Source organism: Cricetulus griseus, chromosome X (genome assembly GCF_003668045.3).
Source record: "Cricetulus griseus strain 17A/GY chromosome X, alternate assembly CriGri-PICRH-1.0, whole genome shotgun sequence".
NCBI lineage: Eukaryota > Metazoa > Chordata > Mammalia > Rodentia > Cricetidae > Cricetulus > Cricetulus griseus.
In genome coordinates, this window is record NC_048604.1 from 48726543 (window position 1) to 48742489 (window position 15947).

Consider the following 15947-nt stretch of genomic DNA (forward strand, 5'->3'; position numbering starts at 1 on the left):
TTGCAAACTGTGAAAAAATAACACATTCACCGATTTCTTTATATCCTGCAACTTTACAATCTTGTACTCAGCACTTCTCAAAACCCCAGGGATAGCTCTCAACACTGTATTATCAGGTTTCAAGAATTAAAATAACATTTTGGCTCAAAGACATAATACTTCACATTAAGAATTCTCTCAGAATAAGAAACCCAGGGAATGACTTCATCAGTTGATATCAGTGATAGCAATTCAAACAACTTCCCACTTCTTTTTTATGTCATCTAAAGAAAGAATATTCAAATACTTAAAAAATAAGACAAAGAATTCAACAGAGAAAATTATGTTTGAGTCACACCTATCTTCAATAACTGAACCTAAAACTATGAAAAACTAAAAAGAATTAAGGAATTGCCAAGAGGAGACTCTGGAAGAATGAAAATTATGAGTTGTGTCAAGACATTGATACATGTGGCCTCACACAAAGAGGGAAGATATGGTGAAAAATAAAAGCATCCTAATCTTACAAACTTCACCCCTATATGGCCAAAGTTGCTTTGGAAATGACAAGAAGAGATTATGCAATATGAATCCCTGTCAGAGTGCTGTGGCTATAATATTCTGGGTCAAGCCAGCACACTCAATATGCCTCTTATCAAAATGGCACAGTCACTATATGGCACCCAATAAAACTGAAAAGCTGGCGTGGCGGTTCCGCAAGCACAACAGATTAACAATTCCCCTTGTTCTTTGTATTTCCCACATAAAAATGGAGTAGGTCTCAGAGAGACAAGCAAGGGTCCACACTCACAAACAAGGATAGGAAAAAAATAAAAGGGGAAAGACACACAAAAAAAACTAAGCTTGAGAGATTTTACGAGAATTCGGTGTGAGGACAAGCAGAAAAATATGGCATGGCTCTAGTCCTGTCATCAGCAAAGGCTGTAATCCCCACCATTCCCCAAGTTTGTGTTAAAGCTCCAAAGCACGATACTAAATCCTTCCCCAAGTTTTCTTAAACCTGTCAGTGACAACAAAGCAGAGAGAATTTTCACACAGTTTGAGTAAGGAAGTTTAGTGATCGTCAATCTATTAAGAACTTTGAAAGAATCCACAGAACTGAAGGGTGTTATCTGTGGGTTTGAAAAGTACACTTAGTGGCTACAAAATACTCACAAAGAGGTTGCCTTCTTCTTGATAAATTGGTGCCAAATTAGAATGCATGAAATGCCTCCACCCACCCCCATGACCAAATGATATGACATTTTGAAAAGCACCTTTCCCACAGACTCTGTTATGATGACTGGTGCTCCTGATCCTTCTACACATCAAAATCAAAGCCATGTCAAGCTCAGAGCAAGATGCATGCTCGATTTCTAATCTGAGACTGCCCAGGTACCTTACTCATTTTGGTGCGATCCATCCCTCAGTGGGGAAAATGGTGAAATTGCACAAAGAAAAGATGCCTGGATTTTGTCCTTCAATTTTTAGTCAATTCCTTTTCAGTTGGGATGCTCAGATTGTGTGCTCATGGGATGTCAAATCATCAGACTTACCTTTTTGCATCTTCCCTGCACACCGGAGTCTGCATAGCCTAAGGAACTCTCTTCGGTGCCAACAGACCATGTTTGATGTATGCAGCAGTTTTCCCTACTTTGGACCAGTGTTTTCTACTTGTAGTTTCCACACTCTTGTGCATAGTATTTTGAAAGGCAATTCTATCTATGTTCCTTTGCACTTTACCCTGTTTGGATACAATTATTGACTCGTGTTGATTCTTACAATTTTATTTTCCCAGACTTTTTCCTTAAACTACGATTTATTTATTTTGAAAAGACAGCATTGTTTGTTAAGTTGGCTGAGGGCAATCAGGGGATTTACTCCTGCAAAGTCTCAAAATAAGATTTATTTATTCATTCATTCAACTTTGATTTGATTTTTATGCTTGAGCCTCTACTAGACACTAGAGATAGAAACAGGTGGAAGGCCTGCCTAATGAATCTCTCGTGCTGCTTTAGCTGTGATAGAAAGTGATACTTGCTGTAGTATGAGGGATCAAAGTTTGCTTGGGGGCAGGGAAAATAAGTGGAGACCTGGCAAATAGGCTACACAAACTAAGTTTTGTAGGAAGGTGCCATCTCCCAAAACAGATATAGCAAGAGGAAGCAAGAAAGCCACAAAGACGAGGCTAACAGTCAGATAATGGGAACAGAGCGGCAGTGCTGTTTTGGTGCGTGATGGGGTACACTAAACAGTGTTTCAATGCTAAACCCAAGCTGTGTGCTCCTAAGATTCAGCTGTATTGAGATAGGATGAATAGAGGTAATTTTTCAAAGCTCTCTAGTTATTCTAATCTGCAGCCCGAGTGGAAATCAAAAAAAAAAAAAAAAAAAAAAAAAAAAAAAAAAAAAAACCACATTAACACTGCTTTGCACAATGGGGAGTCAGTGAAGGGTTTTAAGTAGGACAATAAATGAAAATTTAAGGAAACAAAATTATTTTGTTTATACTGATGAAGTGGAAGATTGAAGACTTAGATATCATTAGAGCAAGTAACATTGAGCTGTCCTTCTTCAGATATTGCTAATTCAAAATGAGGTTTGCAGATGCACCAAGAAAAATGGTAGACAATTAAAAACCAAGGAAATATGTTTCTTGCTATATTATATTCTTCTACCATTCTTTTTCTGTGTTAATACAAAATAATGGTGACTATTGATGCTACCTATCATATCATTCTTTGATGGTTTCACTTGATAAAATGGCAATTTTGTTTTTCATAATCAGGAAGGCTTATAGCCGTTTTCTGTTTCTTCTAACTTTCACTGTTGAGGCATTGAAACATTCTTTGAGATATGCAAAATATGAAACTATTAAATATACAATATAATTTTACATTTATATATACCTATGATCCCACTGTACACATTATAATACAGAATTTGCTAAGTATTTTCTAACTTCATTTTGCTCAGTTTCTAACCCTCTACCATTGGTAACTGCTGTTCATTTTGGAATTACAATTAGTTTGTTCTATTCTTTTTAAATTTGTGGGTTTTTTATATTTAGTTATTTTTTATGTGTTTGAGTGTTTTGCACACACTGTGTGTTTGCCTGGTACCCATGGACGTCATAATAGGATTTCAGATCCCCTGGATCTGGAGTTTTGGATGGTTGTGGGCTATCCCTTGGGTGCTGGGAACTGAAGCCAGGTCTTCTGCAAGAGCAGCAAGGATTCTTAACCAATGAGACATTTCTCCAACCCCAATTTGTTCAATTCTCATGCATAGCATAGATGGAATCATATACAGTATCCATTTGTGTGTGTGTGTGTGTGTGTGTGTGTGTGTGTGTGTGTGTGTGTGTGTGACTTCTTTCAGTCAACATACTGTTTCCTAAAGTCAGGCGTATTACACAAATTTCAATAGATTTGGCTCTTTATCATTTCAGTCTGTTATTTGACTAACTTTTATTCTCTTATTAATTGACATTTTGGTCATTTCTAGCTTAACTTATTATGCCTTAGGCAAATATGGCCATTTATTTTATGAGTTGTGGTGGACAATTGTCCATTTTCTCTTGGCTATAGTGATGAAGTAGTTTCTGGATCACAGACAAAGCATCTATGTATTTTTTCCTAATATACTCTTCTGTAATATATTTGGCATATGTTATAAAAGAGAAAGATAATATCAAACTAAGTCACCTTTTGCCCAATAATCTCTCCAATTTTTTATTATATTTTATGTTTATTTCCCAAAAAACTTGTCTTCAATTTGATAAAGTCATTTTTTTCTCACTTAACCTTGGGTGGTTTAATTTTGTTATCTTTTTTTTCTTAATGTAATAGTTTCAATCACTCCATAGTCATAAGATGTTAAAACTGGCAGGTGGTAGTGGCACATGCTTTTAATCCCAGTACTCATCCAAGAGGCAAAAGGCAGGTGGATCTCTGTGAGTTCGAGGCTACCCTGGTCTACCAAGCAAGTTCCAGGACAGGCTCCAAAGTTACACAGAGAAACCCTGTCTCAAAAACAAAACAACAAAAAAAAATTGTTAAACCTATTTTCTTCTAGAACAGACATTTGCCAAATTTAAGTACACATGTTTTTGCAAGTCATAGTCTCAGACATAATAAATTAACTCTGCAAGTAAAAGCAAGTCAAAAGTTGCATAAATCAATGGTCTGGCTGCCTTTAACACATCATTCACAAGGAAAGTTAGCAGGTCCCTGAGTTTTGCACTATGGGCTTAACAGTTACTCAACTGTTCTAGTTTTGACTTTAGTTTGATGGTCTATCTCAACTATATTTTGTGCACGGCATGACATGGGTATCAAAGTCCATTTTCTATCATAAGGAAATGAAATTACTGTGACATCAGGTACAAATCTAGTGACTGTGTATCGGCTATTTCTGTACTCCTTTTTCCTCACCATTGGCTTATTTGTCAATTCTTTAAAGGATACCACACTGCCTTAATCATTATAGGTTTATAGGTAGTCTTGGAAAATCCTAATGCAACTCCTACAATGTTGTTTTTCCTTCTTTCAACATTGCATTGATTATTCTCAGCTTTTGCATTTCAATACAAATTTTATAATCAGCTAAGCAATTTACACATGCAAACATACTCTGCAGGGATTTGATTGGGATTACATTTACTCTGTGGATCAATTTTAAAAGAATTGACATTGTAACAATGTTCTGCCTTCCACACAATCCATAAACATGTTTTCCCCCATTCACTTAAATCTTTTGCAATGTTGCTCATAAGTCTATTGTTATTCCAGGTAGAATAGTGGTTGTAACATTTTTCATTAGATGTATTCCTAAATCTATCATGCTTTTAAGGTAACATTTTCCAATGTATTTACGAACATTTATCAGATTGCAAAATACAAATTTCTTATACCTTGATTTTTCTAGATGATATTGATGAATCCACAAATTAAATGCAATATTTAAAAACAATTTTTCATCCTTGAAGTTACAAAGTCCTAAAAACAACCAAGGATTTTAATTATATGATGTGTAATGGATGTAATAAAAAAAGAAGCTAAAACTATGACTGTGAAAGATTTACAAACTATCTAAAAGACAGAATTGATGGAAATACAGAAAAGTTAACAAAGAAGAACAAAAGGAACATACAGGACAGGAGTAAGAGCATGTAATCATGATGTCCACTGGAGGTTTCTGAGTAGTAGACCACCTTCAGTAAAGGCAAGTTCTACTGCTGCAAACGGACACATGACAAAGGGACTGAAATTGAAATGACTGATTTAGGAGTCATTAATTGCTTTCCCAATGATACATAAGCATTACCTCAGACTGGAAGTCAGATTGAAGTAAATTAAATATTAGGTCAGCAAATCAAAGACAACCAAATTGAGTGCAACCCTCTTGTGGCCACCACTAGACCTTACTATAGTATTTGAGGATACTTCTTGCATCTGTATCCTGAGACCCTCTATTCATTTCCATTCTAACTATAAGTATTATCTTCTGTGGAACAATCTTTGTAAATATGCATTGTAAATGTTTTTGTAAATCACTGTAAATATGCATTCCTGTTACTTACTGTTAATAAAAAGCTGATTGGCTGATAGATGGGCAGGAAGAAACTGGGTGAGATAGCCTGACACAGAAAAAATTCTGGAAGGAAGAAGAGAGGAGTCAAAGAGTCACCAGGAAGATACAGAGGGAGCAGGAGATGAATAATCCGTGTTAATAAAGGTCTTGCCATGTGACAGAGTAAATAAGGTATATGGGTTAACTTAAAATGTAAGAGCTACTTAGTAATAAGCCTGAGCTATTGGTCAAGCATTTTTAATTAATATTAAGCCTCTGTATTTATTTGGGAAAGGTGTCCTTGATGGGGAAAGCTCCATTTACATATGGTGCCCAAACAATTGAAAAGAATTTCACGTAAAACCTGAGAAAGCTTTAATAGAGGATTCTAAACACACAAAAGAACAAACTCATGCAAGACTTCTTGGTAGAAGCATTTTCTAGGTGGGCTGCTTGCTGGTGGTGATCAGAGGAAGCATGGCTCCTTTAAGACATGGGTTCCTGGTTCATGCTGGTGCATGGACAGTTTTTATTGAAATGTCCTTCTACGAAACACTTAAATGGAGTTTATGAGCAGTGGGAGGCATGCTACTCAGTGGCAGCTTGTACCCAGAAACCATACAGTTGGGGCAAAAAAATGTGGCTCCAACGGGTGCCTCTGCTATTAAACTAAACTCTCACAGACCAAGGAGTTTAGGTGGAGCCAGCTGCCAAAGCTGCCATTTTGGTCATAGCCATATCACTTAGCAATAGTCAGGAAAAAAGTTCAACAATGGAGATTAGATTCGGGTATCTTGCTCTTAAAAAAAGAGAGGATACAGAAATAGGATAGAAGGATAGATTACTGAATCTACTTCTAAACAACAACAACAACAAAAACCCAACTGTTTATCTCAAAATATTTACATAGGTATGGGTTTTAGATTATTGATACAAATTTTAAATTAATTTTATTATACTCTATGTATATTTCTACTCTTGTTTAAGGTATTATGCAGTTAAATTAAAAATGTAATGTATAATTAAGAAATACAGGTTTATAGTCATCTATAATAGTCAAAATTATAGTCATGGTAATTAGGTTTTCTAGGTATACAAAGATATATTTCAGATAGATATGTAATCTTCAAACATGTCAAAGACCTACAGAATATGGCATTTCAAATGTTTTAATAACTGGGGCTTTTTATGACAGTGAGATATGTTTGCTCCTGGCTGCACTAATCTACTTGAGAGAAGATGATTGGCATTGAAGAATCTCTGTAGGAAGTTTGTTTTCTTTATGGCTAAAGCTAACCATGTGGGCACAGAAACTGCCCTTGCCTCAATTGCTGACAGTACACTGTCCAAACTTGAGCAGCAGTATGCAAAAAAGAGAACTATTAAACTTTGCCAAGACAAAGTAGGACATTCCTCCAAAATTCACTCCTTCACAGGAAAGTTTGTTAGATATGTTATGCCTGTAGGCCAGAATTGGATGCCCCAATTTTATAGAGGAATTTTGGGTGACTGTCCAGACAACTTGGTATCCCTGCCATTAGGTAACATTTTATCCTTTTAGAGTCTTTGATAGAGTTGAAGACTAGATAGTTAAACCTATAATTTCCTTTGTTATGATAGAAAAAAATTAGGTATAAAACTTTAGACTAACCCAAGATCAGAGAGATAATTAAGTATTTTCTATAATTTGGCCAAGTGCAAATGGACTGAATATTGTGATTTTAATTCTTACTTAATAACTGTTTTGTTATATACATTTTCCCTCTGTTAAAGTTAAAACCTCCCTTTTTAATTAGACAAAAAGGGGAAATGCTGTGGAACAATCTTTCTACATTGTAAGTGTGCCTTGCTCTCATTGCTAATAAAAAGCTGATTGGCCTAAAGCTGAGCAGGAAGACAATGGGTGAGACAGCCTGACACAGAGAACTTTGGGAGGAAGAAGGGTGGGGTTAATGAGTCACTAAGCAGATAAAGAGGAAGCAGGAGATGAACATGCTACTAAAGGTATCACTATGTGGCAGAGTATAAATAAGGAATATTTTCCCTTTAATACAAAAATGTACTTTGTTGTATTAACATATATAGTACCATGTATATTTTATAAGTTTTTATAACAGACTTATTTAATGTTAACTTAATTTATATAGAGAGATATCAAGCTATAGATTTAAAGATATGTGATAGCCTATGTGGCACTTACTGTGTCCCTTGCTCCATAGCCTCCCCCGAATTTCAAAGTCCAAATTGAATCTAGTTACTAATAAAGCAATATGCATTCTGAATATTGTGAATATTGAATATAGGGAAGGCAGACTTTGAGAAGGCAGTGTCACTTACTTGTATCTAATACAACTGAACATCAAAAAAGAAATAGATTTTAGTAGAATATAACAATAAAGTCAACAGTATCAATGAAGATGCTGAAAAGAAATTTGATAGACATTTATGATTTGCATTAATCAAAAGAAAATTTGAAGGCAATAAATCAAGGCTGACAGTTTGAATAACTATAATAAAAATGAATGGTCAAGCAATTTTTAAAATACTTCCTCAGTATATATGTAATATTAAGGATGCATTATAAAATTCATAGTTTTCTATGGACAAGCCAGTGAATGTTTAGATATTTCCCTTTGCATTTACTGCAACAAGCAAAACACATAAGGTAATGAGTGGGAAGTTAATAAAAAGAGGAGACTCTGAATTACTAAATTAATTCATTAGTCTCATAGTCATAGAATACATTTTTCTTCAGCACACACCCATAATTCATATTACCATTAGTGGGAAGAAGTTACATTTGCAATTAATGTGTAAAAGTCTAAGAACTATTTGTGCAGTATTTGCTATTTCTTTGCTTATTGCAAAAGTGATATCTACATGACACCAAACAGAAATGGTGATTCAAGTTTTTCTTCATAGTGCCATGTTTTATAGTTTAAGGAATCTTAAAAGTATTTATTGTGTTTTGTTAATGAAAAGTAACTAAGATTTGCTAAAGTTGCATACTGAGGTACTTGAGATGGTAGCTATTTCCATGAAAACAAAATCTGTGAAATCATTCCAAACTTTAGAGCTGAAAACATCAGTCATTGCAAATATAAATCTTCGGTTGAGTGAAACATTGGTTAAAGTGTGTAAAGCATAGCTGCACCTTTTCCTCTCATTTCTAGCTAATCTTGCTCAAGCATGGTGTCAGGCAGGACAAGAAGCTGTCTTAAGTAAGGTTAGCCCAGGCAATGGTGATTTGTTCCATTCCAAATTGTCTATGCTTTTCGAGAATTGAACATGACAATCTACTTTTCATATTCATGGTAAAGGAAAAAGCAAACAAGCAAGCAGAATGGTAGAAAAGATTTACGTTATTCAGTAGTGTTAGATCATATAATGAGCCATTGACCAAAGCAAACTACACAGCTAAATTCAAAGTTGAGGACCGGGAAAACATAAATCAAGCTAGTCAGCATTGTTATACTCTTATGGGTAGAATACTGAATGAGATTGAGATTTAATGGAATTTCCAAGTCATAGAGGTACTAGATTGCAGGATAATGCCAAAGGGCATGGTTCTAATTCTTGTTCTAATACCGTAGTTTCTTGGTAGCCTTCAAAAGGTTTTATCAAAATAAAGCATGCCATGGCTAGGTGTTGTAGTATATACCTTAATCCAAATACTCAGGAGGTAGAGGGAGGTGGATCTCTGTGAGTTTGAGGCCAACCTGGTCTACATTGTGACTTCCAGAACAGCAATGGTTATGTAGCAATACCCTGTCCAAAAGAAAAAAATAATAAAATGATATTGGCATATTATCAATTAACTCCATACATGAACAATAGTCAATATTATTTAAATTATTATTCTTATATCAAAACCTCCAAAATGTATTTCTCTTTTAAGCACACACCAACTATATTACTCTATTATTCAACACAATTCTCTTGCTTGGTATTTCTACTGACAAACAGAAATACTCTTCTGTTTCTCATCATACAAAGCTCCTTCATATACTTATGATCACAATTTCATGGCTTTGTGTTCTTTATGCTAATTAAAAAACTCCAATGCCTTTAACCTTTCCTTGCTGAGCCTGTTTAATAATCTTTTGGAATTTCTTATTATTTTATTCTACTACCCCCTATATCTCAATATTCTTTTTATAATATAAAAATGTCCATGTCCATAATAATCAAAATATGTTCTGACTAATGTTGAATACAATGAAAATAGATTCTAACCTTGGGAAATATCCCCCTACTAGGTTCCATCATTTGTTTGTGTGGTAAGAATAAAACTTTCCTGTTCCAATCAGTTCTAACCTGGTCTACTCAGAAGATTGTTACAAAGTTAAATTAATATCATTCAAATAACATTAATGTGACCTCACTCAAAGTTGCTGGCATTGTGCATAGAAAGTTTCCATTATTAATTCATGCTATGCAGTGCATGAAGGGATCGAAGCAAAATAAAGTTCAGGTGGATCTAAGAGGTCACCCACAAGAGTTCCTAGGAGGATGTGCTGAAGATCATTTTATACCAAAAAAATCAAAGTTCTGAAGAATAGTAGATACAGGAATTAATTTACAAGGATCTAGTCACTTACTCATGAATAAAAGATAATCAGCCACAGGCAATTTTGAAATAATTAGGTATGTAAACTAGTAATGCTTTATAAAATAGCAGTGGACATAGATTTGAATTCTCAATATTCTCACATTTATTTTTTCTGAAAGTGTCACCTTTAACCTACTGCCCCAAAGAAGAATATGAAAAATCATAGTTTGCATTCATCCATTCTTTTCCTCATTAAGGCTTCTGAGAGCTTCAGGAGACATATCTATGCTAGAAATACCAATGCCATATAGCTCTACTGTTTACAGACTGATAATACACTATAAGGATCCAGAACACTCCAACCCTCCAGACCTCCTCAAGGCCATCAGGATGCTTCAAATGCACTAATAAGAAATAAGTTGCAGATATTGACTTGTGTTGAAAGCAGACACACATATATTGAATAGTGGGATACATATTGATTGGAGATAAAACCAATATTAACCTCAAGGAAAAATGCATCTTTGTGCTGACCAAAACACAAGTCAATGCATAGCATTTTACACTCTTTATCAAAATTAATTGTGAAAGGAAGTTTGATATACTTTTCTTTTGAAGACTGAGCACTATTTAAACAACTCTTGTTACTAGGTCTTGCTTTCTGTTCTAAAGCTGGAGTCTAATTACCCCATATCTATTACTCTAAGAGGGTAAGCAAAGAATTTGCTATTAATTTTTGTATAATTGCCTCTGTACTCTCCTCCTCCAAGTCTGCAGCTTAGTGTAACTGACAGTAGGGACAGGAGAGGAAAGAACTTTGAGAACAAAAGAAACAGTTTACATTTTAACCCCACCAAACACTAAATAATTAGCTTTGAGACAGGTTTGAATGATTATGAGGTTCATATGCACATTCAATAGAGGATGCCATCAAGTTATAAGACCTGCCTATCTCTCACTCTGTTTGCATCCAAATGTCTATAAGGGATTATCAAAGCACACATCCTTTTATCTTCCTACTCATCTGTCAATCCATAGCAATCTCTCTTCCGTACTTAGCACCAAACTAAACTTGCTCATTTATCATCTATTTCTTCATTGGTAAGTCTGATAGATTCTCAGTACTGTTCTAGTTCTACTTCTTGATTGTTCAATCAAGCCCGCCCCCACCCTCAGTTAAATATTTCTACCCCTTGACTTCTAAGTGTATGTGTCCTGGATTCTCAATTATATATATAGTTACTCTTCCAGCATTCACCCCAAATTTATTTCCCCCTACTTGGACCTTTAGGGTTGTGGTTTTCATTACTAGAAACTACTCCTCTTCTTTAACAATGATGTACATTTTTCCATGCTAATTCACATAGTTCTGTGATTGATCATTACCACCTATGTTCTATCAACGAAAATAATCTGCAGCTCATTCATTTAGGTGAAAAAGACAGAGGACTACAGTTGTGGACCACCACATATAACTTTAATCACAGTACTTGAGACAGTGGCAGATAGATCTTTGTGAATTGGAGGACAGCCTGAAGCTCACTATGTAGACCAATATCAAGGAAAAATCAAAATACAAAAGAAGCAGTATATATATTTTTGATAAATTAATGTATTTGAATATTAAACTATAAAGTAACATATTTTAACATAAACTAAACACACACACACACGCACACACACACACACACACACGCACACACACACACACACACACACACACACACACATATATATATATATATATATATATATATATATATATATCCCTAGACAGAAATTATAAATTAAAAGCAAAATGTGCTACCCATACTATTTGTTATATCACTAGTTACTTGTGTCTGGAGTGGAAAATCTAAGCGGGGGAAACTAACAATCCTTTAAAAATATCTCTTTACATTGTAAATAGCAAAAGTTATAGGCATGTATATATTTATTTTCTTCTCATCCCTGACATGATTAATTCTTCTAAATGGTAGAAGTTGTCAATCTTGGTGATGTTTGAAGGTCATACATCAAATGTGAATGATAGTTCACAATTGAGTTTGCCAATTTATTAGTCAACATGGCCTTGCCTCTCTCTTTATTCAAACATCTCCTTAGCAGAGATACCTCTCCTTACTATCCTGTAAAAATTAGCATTCTCTTTATAAGCATTATGCATTCCTCCATATCCTACTTTGTGTCATCTATAGAGCACATCAAACAAATTGATTACTGTATATTTACTTTATATCTCATCCAAAAGTTTGATCTTTTTCTAGAAGATCAAATATTTTATGTATCATATTTACTAATATGACTTCAATATCCAGAAAAATGTACAAATAATCATAATCAATAAATATTTACTAAATGAATGCATAAAATACCAGAAGTATAGTAAGTTCTCAACAAATCACAGCCAAATAATTATTATTTATGAGCCATTAAAATATTTTGAAAAAGATAGAACAACATGCACAAGATGATAAATCTGGATGTGAAAATCTCTGGTAGCCACCTAAAGTCCAGTACATGCCATGAATATATACTTTTGAAGATGCAATTTAAGGATTGAAACAACTGGTTCTCAAGTTTCTGGCAGCTGGAAATCACTAGTGACATGAAAGCCATCCTTTGGTTCTCTATTACAGTGTGTGCAGAGCTATTTATTCAAATGGAAAGAGAGAGAGAGAGAGAGAGAGAGAGAGAGAGAGAGAGAGAGAGAGAGAGAATCTCAATGCAACATCATTTCCTTCATTGTACTACTTGTTACCTCTTGTAGGGGAAGCTGTAGCCACGCCTACTTAGGGGCTGGCTACAGGTGTGCCTGACCACGCTTGTGAGGGCGTGGCCAGGGTGATGTAGAGCGATACTGCATTTTCTCTTTCGGTTTCACTTTGGTACTTGCTGTACAGACAGACTGCTGCCACGCCGGCTGGCTAGGTTGCTCTATAAGTAAGGCTTATCCCTATTAAATACCCTTATATTTCTACCTGACTCCGTATTGGTAATTTCCCACTATATCTGCAAGCTTGCAAGGGTGTGGTCAGGCACACCTATAGCCAGCCCCTAAGTAGGCGTGGCTACAGCTTCCCCTACAACCTCTGTCCAAGTTCCTGAGTCCAAATCCCTCCCAATAGCCAACCCTGCCAGCACATTAACTGGTGCAGTGTCATTTTAGTGGATTGTTTATTAAGAAGTAGAGCACAAAATATATTCATTCCAAGCAAACTTAGTTGAACTTCGAAAGTGGGCAATACACTGTAGCAAAACTATTTAGTAAATATGAAAAAGGTGCACATCATAAGAAAGTCTATCATTCTGAAAGACATGCATATGACTTTATAGTCTTTATCCTCCATGGAAAGTAACTATGAGATACTGTAAATGGCTCAGTCAGCTAGGTGGTGTTTAAGAGTTGTGTCCCCAAAGACAAGATTATTGGGGACATTAATAAGAGAAAAGAGCATGCCATTACTAGAAGCAATAGATCTATTTTTCACTTGGGATTGAAAACTCAACTTTGAGTAGTGTATTATACAACGGAGCTGAGGTGGGGTCACAGTAAAAGTGATCCTGGTGGTATTTAGCTGAGACAAAATTAGAGCAGTACGGACTCTTTGAAGCTCCCTAAGCCTGCAGAAAGGTACACAGAAGATGTTATGTAATTGTCCTTGCAGTGGAATTAAAAAATTAGAAGCAGGGGTTAAAATTTAAGTACTAAGTCTCCAAAATTTATCCTAGAGCAGGAGGTCAAGGTAATAAATTTATGAGTCAGTCCAAAGTAGACATGAAAGTGAAAAAGATTAAGAAGATGTAACAAATGGAAGTAGATATGCCCCTTATATGAAAGCAAATAGTCCTTATGGTAGGAGAAACCCTCTCAAATTTCATCAAGTAAAATTATATTTAAAATAGTGATTTTCTTTTTATTTAAATTAGAAGCAAGATTGTTTTACATGTCAATCCAAGTTCCCTTTCCCTCCCCTCTTCCCCTGCCCCCCAACTAACACCATACCTATTCCATACCCAGTCTGCTCCCCAGGGAGGTTGAGGTCTTCAGAGTCTGTCATATCCTTTGGGATAAGACCTAAGCCCTCCTCTGTGTGTCTAGGCTCAGGGAAGTATCCCTCTATGTGAAATGGGCTCCCAAAGTCCATTCCTAAGTTAGGGATAAGTACTGATATACTACAATAGGCCCCACAGATTTCAAGGTCTCATTACTGACACCCATGTTCATGGAGTCTGGATCAGTCCCATGCTGGTTTCTCAGGTATCAGTCTGGGGGCCAAGAGGTCTCCCATGTTCAGGTCAGCTGTTTCTGTGGGTTTCACCAGCCTGGTCTTGACCCATTTGCTCATCACTCCTCCTTCTCTACAGCTGGATTCCAGTTCAGTTCCGTGTTTAGCTGTGGGTGTCTGCTTCTACTTCCATCAGCTGCTGGATGAAGGCTATCGGATGGCATATGAGTTAGTCATGAATCTCATTATCAGGGGAGGACATTTAAGGTAGCCTCTCCTCTGTTGCTTAGACTATTAGTTGGTGTCATCCTTGTAGATCTCTGGACATTTCCCTAGTGCCTGATTTCACTTTAAACCTACAATGGATTTTCTTTACTTAAATAAATACATTTCTTTAAAAGGAATATTGTAATTGGCAGAAGTGTCTCTTTTTCTTAACTACAGAGTAAATGCAAAATAGATTAAGGAATATTATTAATTTCCAACCAGATACTAATACTAACTTAGCTCCCAAAACATCTTTTCTCTGAAGGGACATAATTAGGGCTGAGAGATAGCTCAGCAGTTAAGAGAACTAACTGCTCTTCAAGGGGTCCTGAGTTCAATTCTCAGCAACCACATGGTGAATCACAACAATCTGTAATAGGAGGTGATGTCCTCTTCTGGCATGCAGGGATAAATCAGAGTACTAATATAAAGTATAAATAAATAAGTAAAATAAAGGGACATAAGTAACACTAAGAATGTTCTTAATAATGAAATGGCATCAAATTAAGAATTTCCCATTAATATAATCAATAATTAATAAGCCCTGGGAAAAGGTTCTCTTTCTTGTTATGTAAAACACACACACACACACACACACACACACACACACACACACCATAAGTAAATACTGGAAGCCTATAGCTTTTTAGGGGGAAATAAATGTAAGAAGGAAGGCCAAAACTAGAGTGGAAATGTATAATGAGCAGGCAAGTACCAGAATATTAAAGCAACTATAGAGAGAAAACAAAAATCAGTATGGTTGTTTGAAGTCAGGCCAAGGTTGAAATTAAATTCTTAAAGAAAACTGCCACCTGTCATGGCAGGCCTCACACCCAAGAGCATTTTTACAGCACAAATTGGACTTGATGGGTTAAACACACAGAGAACAGGAAGGTGGGTAGGTAGGTAGGTCAGGGTGGATCTGAGAGGAGATCAGGGAGGGTATTGAATATGATCAAATTACAATCAAAATATGTTGTATGAAATTCTCAAAGAATTAATAAAATATCATCCAATACTTCATTCATTCATTACATTCAGATTAACCCCAGCCAACATTTGTTTTTTCTCCCTCATGGTTCCAGAAGGTGTGGCCTCTACTTACTTCAGTCTTGGAGTACCTCAGCTCAAATATGGTATATTACTCACATTTTATTCACTTCAAAATCCCACAAGGCCAACTTTCAAATCAATGAGAAGGGGAATAACTTACTCTACAAGAAAACACTGTAAGCCACATGGACATGATTGGAACCATCTGATCCCTCCCAACTTTGGCTGAAAACGTTTATGAAATATTCTGTGTTTATTTTTAAAATATTAATTTTTGAACAATACAATAAAGCACAT